Source organism: Furipterus horrens, unplaced genomic scaffold (assembly GCF_987537825.1).
Source record: "Furipterus horrens unplaced genomic scaffold, mFurHor1.1.pri manual_scaffold_2, whole genome shotgun sequence".
Lineage (NCBI taxonomy): Eukaryota > Metazoa > Chordata > Mammalia > Chiroptera > Furipteridae > Furipterus > Furipterus horrens.
In genome coordinates, this window is record NW_028327172.1 from 58924493 (window position 1) to 58930659 (window position 6167).

At 36.5% G+C, this 6167-nt stretch overlaps 1 pseudogene; it reads left to right on the forward strand.

Annotated features, from left to right (window-relative positions):
• The first annotated feature begins 265 nt into the window (after positions 1–265).
• Positions 266–710, forward strand: LOC150018638 (cofilin-2 pseudogene; annotated as a pseudogene).
• The last annotated feature ends 5457 nt before the right edge of the window (positions 711–6167 follow it).

Sequence of the window (6167 nt, forward strand, 5' to 3'; positions counted from 1 at the left end):
CTCTGGTTGGATAGGGAAAGCCTGAGTCCTATTGGTTGACATATTGTTCCAGGAACTCCTTTATGAGGGCTGCCTCAGATGACAGAAACAGTGCAGGCAGGCAGTTTAGTGCAGGAGGCAGGCAACTTATTGCAGGATTTTCCCTGAAGTGTGGTTTGTGTGAGAGTCCACTATGTAGAAAATAAATGGCTGTAAGCTCTGTTGTTTTTAATTTGAGCTCAATTAAGCCACTGAGATAGGTATCTTCTTTCTCAGGGTTGACAACATGAAAGTAAGGAAATCTACACAACAGGAGATCAAAAAAAGAAAGAAAGCACTTTTCTTCTGTTTAAGCAGTGACAAAAGACAAATAATTGTACAGGAAGCAAAATAGGTCTTGGTGGGTGACACCAGTGACATTGTAGAAGACCCTTACACATTTCTTGTGAAGTTACTGCCACTGAATGACTGCTGATTTGCTTTGTAAGGTGTGACATACAAAACAAAAGAGTCTAAGAAAGAAGACCTAGTGTTTATATTCTGGGGTCCTGAAAATACACCTTTAAAAAGCATGATGATTTGTGCTAGCTCTAAATATGCCATTAAAGAAAACTTACAGATATTAAACATGAATGGCAAGTATACAACTTGGATGGTATTAAGGATATTCATCACTTGGAGAGAAATAGGGAGGCCATGTAGTAGTCTCACTTGAAGGAAGGTCCTTATAAAATGACAAATGCCATCTGAATGTTAAGAAGCTCCCATTTCTTCAGCTCAGTCCATTGCAATAGTATTCAGTGTGTTTTTTTTTTTTCCTTTTTATTGAATTTATCGGGGTGACACTGGTTAATAAAATCATACAGGTTTCAGGTATACAATTCCACAACACATCATCTGTACCCTGTATTGCATGTTCAACATCCCAACTTCCATTACCATTTATCCCCCCCCCAACACCCTCCTCCACCTCTCTGCAATCCCCACACTGTTGTCTGTGTCCATCAATTTTTCTTTTTTTTCTCTTTGTTTTGTTTTTCCCCTGCATAATAGGCCCTTCCAAAACAATAAGTGAAGGAAATATTCATTTAAGCAGCCTATCAGCAACTGTCATTAGACTGTTTAATACTCTTACCTTAACATAAAACCCAAGGAATGTCTTCCTGTCATGTTTTAGCCAAAACAACTGGTTATATGCTTCCCTTGCAGCAGGCACTGTGATGAATGTGACTGTCAATGTGAAAAGCTTAGAATACCGCAAAGGGTAAGCTAACTGAATGCCCTAAAACCAGTATTCTAGAGAGGGACAATGGAAAATAAACATGAACACTAAACAAGATAATGTAAGATAGGTGTAGTAATAACATAAGAGTCTAAATTCAATAAGATAATACAAGATAGTTGTTTAAAGGAAACAAAAGAGAAGTACTCATTAGATGAAAAGTCCAAAATAACAGAGGTAAAGAGATAGGATTTCTCTTTTTCTCAGGTAAATATTTGCTGACTTAGGCTAGAATAGTGGTTCCATCACTGTGAGGGATCCCAGACTACTTCTGAAAGGTTGCTCTACTCTTACCTATGATTTCCACCCTGACTTAAAAGACAACTGCTTTACCTTGAGCCATGACATCCTCATATTAGCCAGGCAGACCAGAAAAAGAGGAAGAGAGGATATACTTCCTCTCTTTAAGAAAACTTTCCCAAATAACTATGCAAAGTACTTCTCCTTACATCCCATTGACCCAAACTTAGTCACATGGCCACACTTGGTTGCAAGAGAGGCTGGGAAATGTAGTCTTTGTTTACTGGTTGGACAAATGTCCAGCTAACTTTTCCAGTTTTATTATTGAGCAAAATAAAAATCATAGACACTGAGGGCAACCAGCAGTGTCTTCCACAGTACTGTGCCTCTGGCCACCCAAATATCTGAGCACATTGTGCTTCCCACAGATATTTGGGGAACAATCAAGGGGAACAACCTAAAGTCCCATGCAATTACCCCATCCTGCTCAAATTCCAGAAGCTTCCTCTGGACCAAATACAGCTCTCATTTTCAAGTTATCACCCCCTCCCCCCACTTAACACACCCAATATACAATGGTAGGATAGAAACAGATAATTGCAATTATTTTTGAAAAATTCTCCAATGCAAAATATGAATCAGAAACACAGCATAAACTTGTCCTCAGAAATTGCAGGAATAGAAATGCAGGCTTATCCTACTTAAATTCCATAATCAATCTGTGAAACTCTGATGTTCTGCAAGATAATGCTAAATGGGAGCCTATTTTTAAATGGAAAACAAAATAAAATGTGTTACACATCAACCCCAAAATTACTAACATGTTTAAAATAAAGTAAAATGCCAAATATAACTTGCAAATTACCATGTTAAGATGTAGCATCTTAATCACCAAACAATTAATATGGTTGATATCAGATGCTTTTGATGTAATAGCTCATGCAGCTTGCACGTATAATAATAACCATTATGTTTACAATGTGGCACAGCAAATACCAATAACTAAGGAATTTTTAAAAATACAATTAAAAGCTGGCAATTTCTTTTCATTAACTGTTAAATAGAGACTTGAAGCTTAAAGATACTTGAGAAGGGAAAAACGTAGTTATTGTTGCCGCAGGTGTAGGTGACAGTGTTTATAAGTTGGATGGCACAGGGACAATTATAGGCAAACTTTAAGATTCAAAGGCATTTAAAGGGCACTCTATATTTTTGCTCATGCTGCTGTAGAGACTCCAGAATGGGAAGACATTGATAAATTCTCAGGGAAGATGATCTGTGCTTTAGGATTGAAAAAAAAAAATTGCAAAATGGAGTAGCTTTGCAATAAAACCAGTAGTTTATATTTGTGAATTGCTTTGTATGGTATTCTAAGAGATAACAGGCTGTTTTTTAAAGAGAGGATTCTCATCAGGTTTAAGGGTGATGTTACACAGTAACTTGACTAGATATTCTCTCAGGCCTTCATTGTTGCTTTTTCATAAAAAAGGCTTCAGGGTTCATCAACAAGGTGCAGCACAGTTTCTTCAAAGAAGATACACAGTGAATGAAGGAAACTAATCTGACAATTTGTGGCTGAATTCAAGGCTTTGAAGATCTGCCAAGCTGAAAATTGTTGCCCTTGCAAGTTTCTGGTTTTGAAGATGTCAATGGAAAAGAATCTCATTCAGAGGATTTAACAACAGTAAATTGTTCAGCCTTACATGCAGTCATTAAAGAAATACATATCACGCATAAGCACAATGACAAAGCATGGTTCAAACTAAGTCTGACACTATGGCACCTCTTAATTCCAGCAGCATTCAGAGACACATTCCCTTTGTTGATACCAGGCAAGCTTTTCAAAATAGCTGCATGTAATTCTGATTTTGCTGCCAATTTTGGATGCAACACAACTTCACATTTTTCTTCTCATTATTTTATTTAAAATATTATATTCCATTTTTAAGATGTAAATATAAAAATTTGCCATATAAACATTGAAAGCATTTGTATTGAGAGATGCATATACTCTTTCAGTCCAAGCAGGCCATGTTTCTGCCAATATAATTCTCTTTAAGATTTAGAGGAATTCTTATATATTAAATTATAACCACACCATTTTAATAGGCCACACCCACAAACTTCTTTGAGACAGACACTTTCCAAATCAAGCTGAGAGTCAGTAAACTGTTGGAAAATGTCCTTAAAATATTTAGAAGCCTTCTTATCAAGTTGAGGGGGTCTAGGGAGAAGAAGAGTCTTAAAGAAGAGTCTTACAGCCGCACCCTGGATTTACTTTTGCCTTAGGGCAATTCTTTACTTTCAGAATTTGTTTTGCTATCTGGAGAGACTGGGAATAAAAACCAGCTTTATTTTTGAATCCAAAGACCCTAGGTTTTAATCTTTCCTCTAAATTCTGCTTAAAAATTAAATAATTCTTTTTATCTCATACCTATCTATGTCTACCAGTTAGATTTGTTTTTTAATTTTCCACAATTCAGCAGGTAACAATGTTGCCAAACTTTCTTCCACTGCGTAACAAGGTTCCCTTTTTCTCCAGCCTCTGATAAAAATGTTCTCACTGTCCTTCAAGCCTTCAAGAATTCCACAAAATTCTCTCAAATAACCCTACAAAGTATTTGGGTACACAGTCCTTAGAATCTTCCTATTTTATTTTATTTTATTTATGTATTTTTAAAATTATTATTCTATTACAGTTGTCCCATTTTCCCCATTGCTCTTCCCTGTTCCGCCCACCGTGTCCTTAGAATTTTCAGTGACTATATTAGTTTGATCGTGTTATTAGCACTTGAAGACTATGTGGCAAAAGACACCATCCTCCCCAACTTCAAACCCCTACCACTACCACCACAGAATTGGAAAGGAGAAGATTTGTAATTGTTCTTTGAGAGGAAAAATACAAAATCTACATACAGTAGAGTGGAGCAAATATATAAAAGGAATGCCTCAAAGGCCAGCCATATCTTCCTAAAAAGTTAGACTGATGCAACAATAAGCCTAAAAATAAAAGTTGATAGGCATGGAAGCAAAAAAACAAAGAAGAAGAAGAAGAAGAAGAAGAGAGCCACAGAAGCAATTCAGGCCTGTGCTTGAGGGAAGGGGTTAGAAACTGCAGTGCAAGGACTTCAGGCATTTTAGAGGCACTGATGAAACTCTCCCTTACGATGACATGGATTCATGAGCTCTGTTGGAAGAATGTTGTTAAACATTTGATTCATCTAACGAATATCCTTTTTCTGAGAACAGGTGCTCCAAACAGATTTTTATTATGGTTTGATTTCCCATGCAGGCCTATCTTGAGTAAAAGAAAGGGCTTGATCACAGTAACACTGATATCCTAGTTGGTATGAGAGGGCTTTTTTTTTCTTCCTGTCATTTAATTAATTGAGATTCTAATGTATACATTCATTTATAAGCTTGTTTTGTGTCACTTAACCTATGCAAGACAGAGCTTGCCTTGACGTGCTGAGAAAACCTGGTTTCTGACCTTGGTAGTTTGTGGGTATTAGCCAAGAAAGTTAAGCTATACTGAGATACCAGATACCAAATACACCTCTAAATCCCAGAGACTTAAGAGAAGAAAGGCTTATTTTGTGCTCATAGAAAGTCCGAAGCAGGCTGGCCAGCTCTTCAGGGTAACTCTCCTCCAAGTAGTGATCCAAGCTTTAAAGTTCCTTCATCTTTATTGGGTCTTCAGTGGTCATTTTTTTTTTTTTTCTTCTTTTTTTTTCTTTTGCTTATTTGATTATTTTGTGCATAATTTTTAGTTGTTGTACATAGTGATATACAAAAAAATTTAAGTGTACAGCTTTATGAACTTTTTACATTTGTTTTCACTTCTGAGACAACTAACCAGAAAGAGTTTTTTCATCACGCCAGAAGGCTCTTTTGTGCCCCTTCCCAGTTAATACACCTATGAACAGAGATAACCTTTATTCTGACTCCTATCACCATAGCTTCATTTTGCCTTTTTCTCAAATATACATTAATGAAAGCATACGTTAGTATTTTTTGATGTCTGGCTCATCTCACTCAAGAGTTTGTGCATGTTGGTGTACATAGATATATAGGTCATTCAATTTTATAACTCTGTAATATTCTATAGTATGAATACAGCACAATTTTTCCATTCCAGTACATTTAGGTTGTTATGTTTTGGGCTATTAAGACTAAATCTGCTTTAATCATTTTTTTACTTGCCTTTTTGTAGGCATATGCTTTTGTCTCTCTTGGGCAAATACTTAGGAGTGAAGATGCTAGGTGGGGCAGGCATACAATGTTTAACTTTAATAGATACTGATGAATTGTTCTTATTTTAAACAGCCATGATGAAGTAGTTTATATTACTTTTGCTTACATCCTATGTCCAGAACCATAGTTACATGTCCCCAACCTACGTCTAAGGGACAATGGGATATTAGTCTTCCTGTGAAACCAGAAAAAGAAGATGAAATGACGTTTGTTTAGTATATAAACAGGGTCAGGCCACCTGTTAGACAACCAGCTAATCTCAGTTGGTTCTTCTTCACCCTTGTGGGCTGCATGACACTCCCTTTTCAAATGAATATACGTGCAACCATGCAGCTTGTTTAAAATGAACTAATGCAAGCTGATTATTGTCACTTACTGCAATGGAATGAATGTTTGTGTGCCCCCTCCCCAA